This window comes from Pogoniulus pusillus, chromosome 1, assembly GCF_015220805.1.
Source record: "Pogoniulus pusillus isolate bPogPus1 chromosome 1, bPogPus1.pri, whole genome shotgun sequence".
In the NCBI taxonomy this organism is placed as follows: domain Eukaryota; kingdom Metazoa; phylum Chordata; class Aves; order Piciformes; family Lybiidae; genus Pogoniulus; species Pogoniulus pusillus.
The window spans coordinates 44735914-44749651 of NC_087264.1; the positions used below are offsets into that span (position 1 = coordinate 44735914).

General features: G+C 41.2%; 1 long non-coding RNA gene across 5 annotated transcripts; it reads left to right on the forward strand.

Moving 5' to 3' along the window:
* The first annotated feature begins 3740 nt into the window (after positions 1–3740).
* LOC135180861 (uncharacterized) lies at positions 3741–13429 on the forward strand. Of its 5 annotated transcripts, none has more exons than XR_010304586.1 (4): positions 3785–3817; positions 6035–6093; positions 6221–6335; positions 12972–13429. It is a non-coding gene; the product is annotated as an uncharacterized LOC135180861 (long non-coding RNA). The 5 variants fall into 5 exon arrangements; XR_010304587.1 differs by having other exon boundaries at positions 3803–3817; positions 6032–6093; XR_010304585.1 differs by lacking the exon at positions 6035–6093 and having other exon boundaries at positions 3741–3817.
* Positions 13430–13738: the final 309 nt, after the last annotated feature.

The following is a 13738-nucleotide window of genomic DNA, read 5'->3' on the forward strand; positions in this document are numbered from 1 at the left end:
GTTCAAATAAACTAAGTCAGAGCTTTATGTCTGGAAAACTGAATGCGTGCAGAGATTACAGAAACAGACTGTTCTCATGAATGTAGTGGCACAGAAAAGGGCATAGGACTTAAAGCTGAAAAGAAATGTGACATGAGACTCCTAGAACACTCCTTGGGGAGAAAAAACAAACAACCAAAACCCCAGAAAATTAAAGTTTTCAGTGCCTGGAAATTGAAGAAGGAAGTAATGAGTAGTAACAGTGTAGTGAGAACCAATATAAGAGTACTAAGTCCAGCCAAAGTGTCTTTTGAAGAATAGATTGAAAAAATAGCTGAAGTTCAAAGTGTTATACTGGGAGACTTAAGAACAGAGTCTGTTTAGTTTTTGCTAAAGGAGAGACTTGATTGCAGGGCGTATGTACCTTCCTAAGAAGAAAATGCCCAGTGCTAATGGGTTCTTTCATTAGTGGAGTAGGACACAATGATCATCCTCTTGGAGAAACCAGTTGCTTATGGCTTGGATGGGTGGATGGTGTGAAGAGCTGGTTGGAAATTTGGGCTCAAAGATTGATGGTGAAAGGAGTTAAATTCAGCTGATGGCCAGTCACTAATAGTGTTCCCCAGGGCTCAGTATTAGGACCAGTTCTCTTTAGTGTCTTTATCAATGATCTGTATTAGGAAATCAAGTGCACCCTTTATAGGTTTGCAGCAGCTGGCACAAAGCTGGGAGGGATTGTTGATCTGCTTGAGTAGGAGGGCTCTGCAGAGGGATCTGTACAGGATGAATTGATAGCTTGAGGTCAGTTGTACAAAGTTTAACAAGGCCAAGTGCCAATTCTTGCACTTGGGTCACAACGACCCCATACAATGCAACAGGCTTGAGGCAGAATGGCTTGAAAGATGCCTGGCAGAAAGGGACCTGGGGTTGCTGGTTGACAGCTATCTGAATGTGAGCCATCAGTGTGCTCAGGTGGCTAAGAAGGCCAAGAGCATCCTGGCCTTCATCAGCCAAGCCATCTGAAGTAGAGAAGTGACCTTGCCTCTGTAATCAGCACTGGTGAGGCCACACCTTGAATACTGTGTTCAGTTGTGGACCTCTCAGTACAGGGACATTGTCCAGAGAAAGTCAACAAAGCTAGTGAAGGATCTAGAGAACAGGTCTTATGAGGAGTGGCTGATTGAACTAGGGTTGTTTAGTTCAGAGAAGAGGAGACCTCATTGCTTTCTACAACTAGGATGTTGTACTGAGATGGAGTTTGACCTCTTCTCCCTGGTTTTGGGTGATTGAATGCAAGGAAATAGCCTGAAATTGTGCCAGAGAAGGTTTAGATTGAATATCATGGAAAATTTCTTTACTAAAGGAGTATCCAGGCATTAGAATAGCTGCCCAGGCAGGTGGTGAAGTCCCCGTCCCTGAAGGTGTTCAAGAGACCTGTGGACATGGCACTTCAGGATGTGGCTTAATAGTCATGGTGATATTGTGTTGATGGTTGTACTCAGTAGTCTTAGATGTCTTTTCTAACCAGAACAATTCTATTACTCTGTGAAGCTAGGAAATAATATAAATCAGTGTGTATATAAAACAAAAATTTGAGCAGTAGGAAAAAATAACCAAGAAGAGTAATTGATTCTCTATTCCTTGGTGTCTCCAAAGGAAGACTGTATTCCCTCCTGGAATGATAGCAAAAATGTGGTTTAGTTGAAGAGAAGCTATTAGGATACATTCCAGTCCAGATCAGAATAAGACTAGAAGTAGTGAGGGATATATGCTTTACTGGATATGCTTTACACTGTGGGAGTACCAGAACAACCAAGTCTCAATTAGAGGTTCTGTGCTGGCTAGAACACAAAACAGCTGTCACATGCTGGTTTAGCTCAGAGTTTGTATTTTTCTCTTAACTAGTACCTACAAGGAATACATAACTAAAGGGTTAACTAATCTAAATTTCTTTCCAAGACCCATACTTAAAGTCTTCTGGTTTGAATTTGTTGATTTCTAATGCTGCCCAGCTACATCCTCTACAGTTTAGCAAACTCTTTTTACAAAGTGACTGGTCCAGCATTGTTTCAGATTTGTGGTTGTGGTAAATCAATGTCATCTAACAGATGGTAATTCTAAGCAACATGCCTGAGTAATGGACATGCATCTGGTTGTTCCACAAAACTTTCATTACACTTCCTCTTCTCTATACTCATTTCCTATCTGATGCATGAGTGGACCATCAAAAAATATTTTCCTGAGAGATTTCTTATGTTGTCCTTTTCCTTAGAAGTTCACCTCTAACATTAATACAGGTGGTGATCATTCCTCCAAGCTTCAGCTTTTGTCCTGATGTACACACAGACACGGGCATTTAAAACTAAAGCAAATAAACAAACTGAATAAGCAAGATAGTCCACAAGAGTTCTCAGTAATCACACTCTAAAGAAAAGTGAGTTGCCTACAGGAGAGTTTTTATTTCACTCTGAAGGATATTCAGCTAATTCCTATTGTAGTTTCTATGTTCATTGGTCTGATTACTGAGCTAAGTAAATGAAAGTGGTATATTTAACTTTGGCCAAGATGATTGCTTTAGTTTTCAAAGGCAATGCTGGATTTATTATATTGCTGTATTTTTCTTTGCATGTCTCTATATGTAGGAAACATTCTTTGTATATCAGGAGTTTGCCTGCTTTTTCTGATCCCATATAGAGCTGGAAGTCCAGCTACACACCACACCTTGAAGCTGTGCCTGTGCTGTTCTTCCATTGATGTAAAACCAAGCCAGCTGTCTAATTAATTAAGGATGAGCTAGTTGGTGATATGCACCTGCAAATCATTAGATGCCTGGAGGTTACATATTCTTGAGTTGTCCTCTGGAATTTGGAGGTTATCTGTTGTGTGTTTGTTTCACTGAGTCTTTACTGGTAAAGTTCAAGGAAAGTGATCTCTCAGAATCTGAATCACAAGTCTTCCTTTCTGGCCAGGTGCAACTAGCTGCATTATTGCTCCTAAGAATTCAGATTAGAAGATAACAGAGAGTGGAAGTGGAGAAAGCAACCTGAGTCATTGTGTGTGATTATATCTCCAAATAACTTCTGTGGAAATTAAAGAAATGAAAAGAATAATAATACAATAGAATCAGAGTATGTTCTCGTAGGTCACTCTGAAGACAGAAAGATAAGTACTACATGCCATGATGTTTCAGATACCTCAAGGCCTCATAACAGAGACAGAGTGAGAATTACTTCCAGGTCATCAAGCTTTCTTTTGTACTTTCCTTTTCACTGCTTGTATGCACACCAGCCTCATCACAATATGAGGATGGAAAATTATGACCGTAATAGATGACACCAAGCTAAGAGCAGATGTCAATCTATTGGAGGGTAGGAGAGCCCTGCAAAGGGACCTTGATAGGCTGGATAGGTGGGCAGAGGCCAGTGGGATGAGATTTAACAAGCTTAAGTGCAGGGTTCTGCACTTTGGCTGTAACAACCCCAAGCAGCGCTGCAGACTGGGGACAGAGTGGTCGCAGAGCAACCTGGCAGACAGGCACCCAGGGGTACTAGTAGACAATAGGCTGAACATGAGCCTACAGTGTGCCCAGGCATCCTGGCCTATATCAGTGTAAAGGGTTAACCCTCCTGGGGGAGTGGTCCTGACCCCAGGTGGTCCTGACCCCTCCCTGGGGGTGGGTCCAAGCACTACCAGGTGTGGTGGTGAGCCCACTCCCACTTCCTCTCTAAGATCCCTGTAAAAACAGAGGAACTGCTTGTTTCTCTCTCTCTCCCTGCCTGCCAGCGTCACCATCCTGTTTTCTGGTACTCTGTTTAACCATGTGGCCCTAACCCACGAGGTGGACAAAACCATCGCCATCAAATCTGGTTGTATTTGTATATTTTGTACCTTGTTTTCCCTTCTCTATACCTTTTGTAACTTCCCTACCTCAAATACCTTTTATTTATTGTTAAATTTTTCTCCTTTTAACTTCCAAATTGAAGTGAGATTATTTATTTGGCTGTGCTTACCTTTTCTCTCTTTACATCTAATTCATTTTCTTTTGGGAAAGAAAAGGGGGATGAGGGAAAGGCATCCTATAAATTGTTATTGGGTCTATTAACTATGTTTGAGTCTCTGGGAAATTTAAACTAGAGCTAAGACAATCAGGAATAATGTGTTGTGACAGGTTGGGTGTTATCCTCCCCACCCCCCCTTATGAAATCACCCAGACTAGACTCAGTTGAGGAATGAAGCTTTATATTTACAGCTTAGCACAATATACAAGCAGATATTTACAATATATACAGAAATATACAAGGTAAAGGTAATACAGAAACACAACTCCCCTTCCAGAAACTGGAGTCCCCAGGTGGGTCTCCTAACCACCCTTCCACCTTCTTTTCACCCATCTACCTTATCCCAGACTTTGTCTTATGTGCAAGGTGAGTTTGAAGGATCAGCCAGGGGGATTAGAAAGCAGAAGGATTAGTTATACAGAAAGCAGGCCGGGAAGAAAAGTACAGACACCAGATGCAACAGAGACCCACTGCATTATCTGTTTTCTGTTCTTGTTTTTATACATCTCAGCAAGCCTGTGAGTGAAGTAGACATCACCACTGTTTCCTTTTCACAGCCTGTATTCTAGTTTCTCTCACCAAAATTTCTGGCTAGTCTCAAACTATCACATATGGTGAGCAGGACAAGGGAGGTAATTCTTCCCCTGTACTCAGCACTGGTCAGGCCACACCTTGAGTACTGTGTCTAGTTTTTGGCCTCCCAGTTCAAGAGACATGTTGAGGTACTGGAACATGTCCAGAGAAGGGCAACAAAGCTGGTGAAGGGCCTGGAACACAAACCCTATAAGGAGAGGCTGAGGGAGCTGGGGGGTTTTCAGCCTGTAGAAGGCAAGGCTTAGGGGTGACCTCATTGCTGTCTACAATTACCTAAAGGGAGGCTGTAGCCAGGTGGAGGTTGGTCTCTTTCAGACAACCAGCAATAGAACAAGGGGACACAGTCTCAAGTTGTGCTGAGTAAGGTTAGGAAGAAATTCTTCCCAGAGAGAGTGATTTGCCTTTGGAATGGGCTGCCCAGGGAGGTGGTGGAGGCGCCGTCCCTGGAGGTGTTCAAGAAAAGACTGGATGAGGCACTTAATACCATGGTCTAGTTGACTGGCTAGGGCTGGTTGCTAGATTGGACTGAATGATCTTGGAGGTCTCTTCCAACCTGGTTGATTCTATGATTCTATTTTTCTGTGATTCTATGATCTCATGAAACTTTTCTGTTGTCAGAAAATGCTTATTCTTTGAGATAAACATTCTCATAAGAAGTTATCTGATGCCATGAAAATTGTAGTGAGAAGTTTTTCAGGTGCATATTCATATTTGTACCTAGAAATAAGGATAAGTTGTATCTTTAGAGTAATAGGGCAGAGGTAAGCCTGGATGTAGAAAAAGAATGATCAGACTGTATTTAGCATAAAAGTTTGTGGGGTTTTTTTTTCTTCTTTGAGTATTTTTTGGGGTATTTTCCCTCTTTACTAGTAATAGTTTCTTCCTAGACACAGGTAATGGGATCTGTCTTGAAGTCAAAGATTTTTGAACAGCACTGCAATGTAAGAAATTAGGAAAATATTTTTAAGGATGTCAGTGAACTGTCAGCTGTGGATGTCAGCAGGACTCCTTTCCTTCTGTTCTGGTCTAGTCTGACACAGTTCAGTGCATTGAAACATTGTGCTGGATTAACTGATCTGTGTGGATGCTTGAATTTATAATTTGGTGCAGCCAAACAAATTAGCTGAGCCATAGCAGGTCTTGTTTTTAGCTTATGTCAAATCTGAGATCATGTAGGTTTGCCCACCATGAATTTACTGGCAATATAGTAGAAGCATATGTTTCTACAGCTATCAGTGTATTTTAAAGGTAGATTACAGGAACTCTTTTTTAGCCCCACCTTTCCCTGATAGTACTGATGGCTTAAACAAAAGTTTTGCCTTTTTTTTTCCCCCAGGAATGTCTGCAGAGATTTCCTATTAGTTTCTGCTACCATCCTACCATCTGTTCTTCTGTTTCAGCAGCCCAAAACATCAGATAGATTCCTCCCTTTAAGATGTTGCCAATTTCACTGAAAGAAGAGGTGTGCATAAAGAGAGCAGAATAGAATGACTGAGAAATGTACATGAGGAGAAGCTGCAAAGGGATGGGGAAACTTTTATGTTTGATGACTAGTTTAAATTAAAGCTCAAATGTGCTTTTCTGTGTAGGTGTTAGTGTCTCTCCTGCTCCAGCTGATGCTCCGGGTTTCACTTTATTAGTCACGAAGCACATTCCTTGTATGCAGTGAGAGAAGACAGAAAGATGGAAAGTAGTTGCACACAGGTAAGATAAGATTCGTTCAGTGATACCAGTTCATGATTCCCCAAAAACATGATATTGCCTTTTGTATTTTTAATAACCCAAGGAAGGAGAGACATGAATCACACAATTCTAAGACTTTAGTATCAGGCTGATTTTGGCTTTGCTATTGACTTTGGTTCTCCTGGCAGGAGTGAGACAAACATGTGACATCTGTAACAAATACAGGTTGCAGACACAACAATTTGTTTTTTAGAAGTATGTCTTTATTGTCTATACTAACAAAGTTAGTTATTTTGTGGTAAAACAAAAATGTCCACTTGAAAGGCACAAGTACTGAGAGGCTGTACCCAAGGGGGAAATTTAAAATCAGTATATCCAAAGAGGAAAACTACACAAAGAGGTCTCTAAGGAGGTGCTGGGATGCTGTCTATAAGTGTGTTATATTGGATTATGTACATAGAATCATAGAATCAACCAGGTTGGAAGAGACCTCCAAGATCATCCAGTCCAACCTGGCACCCAGCCCTAACCAATCAACTAGACCATGGCACTAAGTGCCTCATCCAGTCTTTCCTTGAACATCTCCAGGGATGGTGACTCCACCACCTCCCTGGGCAGCCCATTCCAATGGCAAATCACTCTCTCTGTGAAGAACTTCCTCCTGACATCCAGCCTATACTTCCCCCATGCAACTTGAGACTGTGTCTTGTTAAATCTCATCCCATTGACCTCTGCCCACCCATCCAGCCTGTCAAGGTCCCTCTGCAGGGCTTTCCTACCCTCCAGCAGGTTGACACCTGCTCCTAAATTGGTGTCATCTGCAAACTTATTCATGATACCATACACTGAAAAAAATAAAGTTTAAGCTCTTACAAGGACATAAATCTTTAAGAAAGGTTTGAATGTTGGTTAACACCCAGAGCACTGGGATTGAAAAATCATTTAGGTAGTAAAGCCAAGCTGTTTGGATAACAGTGGCTTAAAGAAGTAAAATGCTGATACCAGTGGCATCATTCACAAAATTAGGATAAATTATGTGATAGCTTTGCTGAACTTTAAAGGCAGAGATGTTGGAGTAGAGGTTGTCACAGACACAATTAGTCAATTTTTGTGGTATTAGAGATAAGAAATACCTCAACTCTTGAAACCCTTCCTGTAAGAATTTTAAAACCTCTGCTTATTGTTTTAACTGTGATTTGGAGAAGAAAAGAAAGGATAAAGGCTAAATGAATTTGCTTGCCTGCATGAAGACTGAGACCTGTAAAATTAATTTGTCAAGGTCAGGAAGGTAAGGGTTGCTGAGATTGTGACATCATTTACCCAAAGGATGCTGTTGCAGAACATCTTATCACCTGGCCCATTCAAATATCTAGCTTCCAGATAAACTAGGGAGTTTCATGTAGAGAGCAATCCTGCAGGACCGAGGGAAGCTGGGGTGCATTGTCATCCCTACATCACCTTTTCTGTTTCTAATATTTGCCAGTCTGCTAAAGTCCTTCGTGTAGCCCAGTTGATTTGGGAAGAAGGTTTGAGTAATCTTCTCTTTTGGCTTAACTCATCTGGCCACTATTAGAGATCTGCCATTTAATTTTCTAAGAGCAGCTTCATTTTGACAGTTTTAATTCATGCATTTCTTTTGTGTCCTCATGCTCCACTGTTAATGTATCAAGAGGATATATATGCTTGCAACAGCTGGAAAAGAGTAGTCCATTATGATTTCTGTCTCTGTTAACATTCTTTTGACATTGTGGGAAATTATGTAGAGAGCCCTAAGATTCTTATTTCTGTTGCCAGAAGCCTACAAGAATGCTTAGAACTGGAGTGGGAAAGTTATGATTTGTAGTGCCAGGCTATGCCAAAAGAGGTGGGAAACAACATTCACTTGCACTTACAATTGTTCCAAAAATTGAAAAAGGAGAGACTGGGTTATTACTTTGCAAACTATTTTTGTTACAAGCCTCAAGTAGCTGCTTGTACTTCAGCTTAGGTTCAGGGGAAATAAATGAATTCCCAAATAGTTGAACACTGCAAGATGAGAGAGTCAGATTTCGTGTCGTGTTATGTCCTGACTGGGATTTGGCTAATAATGTGCCTGATTATTCCACTCAGTGCAAAACCATATATGTCAGCATGACTTTCATAACAGGGAACATACCCCCTACACAGCAATGCAGCAAGCCAAAAATGCACTCCATGTCACAGTGATGAGCATGTTAGGAAAACACTGAGATGGAGCCCATGTCAAAGCTGCTGGGTAACAATTTCATGGTGATGTGTTCGCTTACTTACTCCACTTCTTGCTGTTGATGAATATTGAGGCACTTGCATACAAAGATAGGCTGCTCCTGGGATAGCCATCAGTATTGGGTTGTGAACAAGACTGTGTGTGTAAATAAAACCTCTTCTGTATTCCAGTTCCACTCAGAGATCAGAAAGGATGCCCTGAGATTCAAATTACCCACCACATTCCATGAATGGCAATCATAAAGGGAAACCTATGTACAACTTGTAGACATAGATTTGTCTGTGGAGATGAAGAGCAGTTGAAAAAAAATAAGTTCCTACCTTGTCCAGTTAAGGTATTCAAGTGATTACTTGAATGAGTGGAGTAAAATGCTGATGAACCTTTTGCTCTATTATTTATTTGAATAAATGTTGGAAATCAAAAAAGGTCATAAAACCTATAAGCAGAAGAAAAAAAGAGACATGGTAATTCCTACAGAGAATGGTCTTTATAACAAGTGGTTGGTCTCTTCTCCCAGACAACCAGCAACAGAACAAGGGGACACAGTCTCAAGTTGTGCCAGGGGAAGTATAGGCTGGATGTTAGGAGGAAGTTCTTCCAAGAGAGAGTGATTGGCATTGGAATAGGCTGCCCAGGGAGGTGGTGGAAGCACCGTCCCTGAAGGTGTTCAAGAAAAGCCTGGCTGAGGCACTTAGTGCTATGGTCTAGTTGACTGGACAGGACTGGGTGCTAGGTTGGACTGGATGATCTTGGAGGTCTCTTCCAACCTGTTTGGTTCTATGATTCTATGAAAGGCTTGACAAACCATATATATAGCATTTCACTCCTGATGAAAAGCAGCAGTGAGAAATATCCCTATGTTTCTGTCTTTTTCTCAATAATTCTTCCTATCAGAAAGTCTAGAGTTATCTTGCTGTGCTGGAAATTAATAATCTCTTATGAATTATGAATATAATTTATCTAGGAACATTATTATTAATATTTTAAAAAATCAGGAAAATTCTCTGCGATTCTTTGGATTTTTGGCTGGCAGGAAGTAGTTGCACAGAATTAAACAGGTTAAACAATCAGAGCTTGGAAAAAATAGGCATGTGTGAATAGGAAAATTCTAACTATGCTTATGGAGCCTTAGCATTAACTCCAGCATATTTACTCATGACACTTTGATCCCTGAGTAAGCTTCCTGTACAAACACACTTCCAATACTCGTGATAATGATCCCGAGCTAAAATGCAAAATATTCCAGGCAGAGGGAAGGAGAGAAGAACTGAGCTGCTGCTGCTGAGCTGGTGCAAGCTGCAAACACTTGGATGCTGTGATTCTCAGTTAACAAGCTGCGAGTGAGGTGCTGCTCCCGGTGAAGGGTCAGTGCAGAGAGGCACCAGTTTCTAAAGCACCCTCTGTTAAACACATCATTTTGAAAACAAAACTGGCCAGTAGCCACTAGCATCATTTTTCTGGCCAATGATTTCAAGTGCCTTGTGTGACCATGCAGGCATGTTGAGGGGCAGCACAAGACACCTGACACATGATGCTAAGCCCCTAGCCCTCAAGTCCTTGCTGAGGCTGTACTCTTCATTGTTTGCTCATTCTATTCTACTCTACTCCTGGACCCATAACAGGAGAAGGGGAGCCAAGGGTTAAAGTGGCCTTGCAGGATTTATGCCCTACCAGAACACTTGCGTTCTACCACCATGAAACAAAAATCTGTGATTTTTTTTTCCAATTATTTGGGCACAAAATGTACTTCAAACTAGCACAGAGACACAGCCTGAACACCTATGATTGGTTCAGATACTTTGACCTGTCAACCAATTGTAACATTGCTTTCTCTGTTAACTTTTTTAAAATAAATCTCTATTAATTAAAATCTGAATTGGAAATGACTGTAAGAGCTGTGTCATGGTAGACCTGAGTAGGCCAAAAGAGGCTTATACATGTCCTGGCTTGCTCAGGCATGTTTTTCTGCTCTCCCTCCTTCTGTTTTAGGGAGAAGCAACTGTGGGAAAGAGGACAAAGAACCTGGAGCATCCGAGTCTAAGGACTCTGGCTTGCTCAGACTTGTTTGCTTCCTGTGGTAAACAAGGTACACATGCTTAGCTTGTGTATACCTTGTGCAAGGCCTATGTTTTCCCCAAATTTGAATAAAGCAAGCCTATGGTTTCACCTAATATGGTCAAGCTTGAATAACTGCCATTCTGATTGGCTATTCTGTTTCCAAAGGTGCATTAGTCTCTGGCTACAATAATAAAAAGAGATGAGCAAGTAACACAACACACTCCACCATTGTATCTGTGCCTCCTGTTGCTTGCTGCCATTGCTCCCTGCTTCTGGCAGTGTTCTGCCTTATTGCATCCTAAACTGCCTGCCTCGAGCTTACCAGGAACAGGTTCAAAATGCCTATATGCAGTCAGCCTGCATAGCCAGTATGACCTGAAAGCCTCTTGCCAAGATGGGAAGCCCTAGAGATACACAGCCTGAGAAGAATCAGAAGCCTCAGTGGCTGACAAGACAGTTACAGAATTCTCTGAAAGTGTTTGGGTACTGTATGAAGCTGTTGCTAGCCCCATGAGTCAGGAGATAATATTTTGTGAGTAAATACTTGTAATTCACCACTGCCTTCTGCCATAAGCAGAAAGGAGCATCTTGAGTCCATCTAGTGGGCAAGCAGTATAATTAACTGCAAGTGGTATTTTGACCACAGGAACCTTCTCTTCCAGTTCAGTTGAGTGCAATTAATGTTTATATATTTTTGCTAGTTATTTCTAGATCTAGTTATTTGTCATATAATGTTTCCATGACCACTGCAGAAGAACTAATTATTATTAAGATTAGTAGTCTGGGGTAGTGAGACTTCTGAATATCAAAATGAATAATATTAGTTTTGAAAATTGTGTCTTGCACCATTTTATTACCCCTCCACGACAAGCTGAAAGGCCTGTATTTGCACATTTTCATCAAGTGTGCATCAAGAGTGTATAAATGTTTTAATTTCTTTAAAGGATGTGTACACTGTCGAGCAGTCTGAGGCCTCATGGGACTGAAAGAACAGCAAGCTGTGGCCTTGTGCCTCCACTTCCCATCACAGTTCTCCATAATCTGATCTCATCTGATCTCCATCTCTTTGTAAGGGAAGAAGCTTGGCCATACTCTAGTTCATCATTTTGGGAGGAGGCATGGACTGCTGCTGGGAAGACTTGACCCTATGCTGCTTTGCAATGAACAACCCAGAAGACACACACATGCTTCACATAAAGTAACTTGAAACTGTAGATTAGACAGTGTCCTAGAGTCAGACTGTTGAGCTCAAGACAGCTGTCATGAAGTCTGACTCTGAACTGGACAATGGTTTCCTTAGCACAGGAGAATGACTCTTAAAACACTAGCTTAAGTCATGGAGTCTGTCAGGGAAGTTTTTATGTGCTTTAAAGGTGCTGTGGGTCTGCTGGGTGGAGTTTCCCCTCAGTTTTAGCGCTTTGAAGATGCATTACTTTTTATTGGTAGGGGCTTGAATCTTGGGTGCGAGAATGAATCACTCTGGCTAGAAGCTGTGAAAGTAAATTTTGACTTAGCATGAACCCTGCTGCTTTAGCTCTAGGACTGTCATTCCAAAGACACTCTTGTGGCAGATTGACCAGGAGGTTGTGAAGTAGTTACCATAATACTTGAATACTTGTCCAAAGCTGCCAAACATTCATTACTTCCCATCAAAGTCAGAAACCTCATGTGGGGCACCATGAGCTTGCAGGATAGTGCCTTGTCTCACATGCATGTCCATGCTCAGTATCTGCATTGTTGTACTTTAATATAAGTGAAAAAGCTCATTAAATACCATGTTTGTTTATTTTCTTGTATCTCTGGAATTGCTAACAGCATTTACTGATGGTAGCTATGTTTTCAAGCCTGCATAGAGGCTAACATTTGCTCTTTCTGTGGAGTTTCTTTTTTGACTATACACAGTGATTATCTAGGGACATCTTCAACATTTGTTTTTGGAGAATTACATGAGAGCAGGTTGGTAGACATGATGATGAACTGGGAGGTGTTTGTGTGCATGCCCTCCATGGCTGACAGCTGGCTGAGATTCTCCTGTACACCAAGACAACTGAAGCACAGAGGGACGTTTGTTTGAAGACTGCTGCTACAAGAGAATTTGCTGAATGTGATGTGCAAGAGTGGTAAAGCAGAAGCTTTGAGTAGGCATGAGCTTCCCAGTGTGTACAGTGTCTTTTTTCTTGTGAGAAGGGAACATGTTTGCATTTAGAAATTTAATTATTAATTGAAAGGGACTTTTATAGTAACATTTACCACATGTGAGCATACATGACTGAAAAATTTCCCTGCTGGCATATAAAACAGTGCTTTCCCCTGTCTCTGCCACCGTGCCCTTTATGCATCTCTGTCTCCCACAGGCACTTCACTGGGACTTTCACCATGAAGAGAGCTTTAATGATTTCAGGAGCTGAGAGATAATGAGAATGGACTGAGGAAATAATGTATTTGAGGCAGATGATGATCTCCTGCTGCCACGTAACAGCCAAAGCACTTATTGTCAGAGTAGGAGCCACTGATTCTCCGGTAGTGCACTGTTATGATATTATTACAAATGACTGAGATGATTCCATCTGATAAGTATGGGTATACCAGTAACAGTTACCCTGTGTCTTATCTCTTTTTTTCATTCTGTTCATTCTCAAAAATACTGTGCTTTTCCCCCCCTGTAACAGTATTGGTTCCCCACAAACAAATTTGACCTTAAAATCTGCATGTATTGGGTATCTCTCTTGTCAGTCTTGAAGGTGGCCCAAGAATATGGTTATTTGTGCACAGTGACTGTATAAACCAAAAAATAAATACTGGGTAAAAATGCTGGCCTGGAAGCATGTTATTTGCCTTATTCACATGGAAGTCTCAAGTGCTAAAGCCTAGCTTACTCCCATATGACTGCTAATGTGCTGCATGTGTTTCTGAATGCCTTCTATTCTGAACAGTACAACACTTCCTTTTAAAAATATTTTGGCACCCAAATTGTCAGCAAAAAGACTCTGCAATCAGAAGTTAAAAGTAAATATTTATTTGATAATACACATGAGAAAGAGAGGATTTACAGAATGACTAAGCTAAATGCTGGCAGGCTCATCACCCTGATAAGTACCCAAATTGCCTGGTCAGAAGGTAT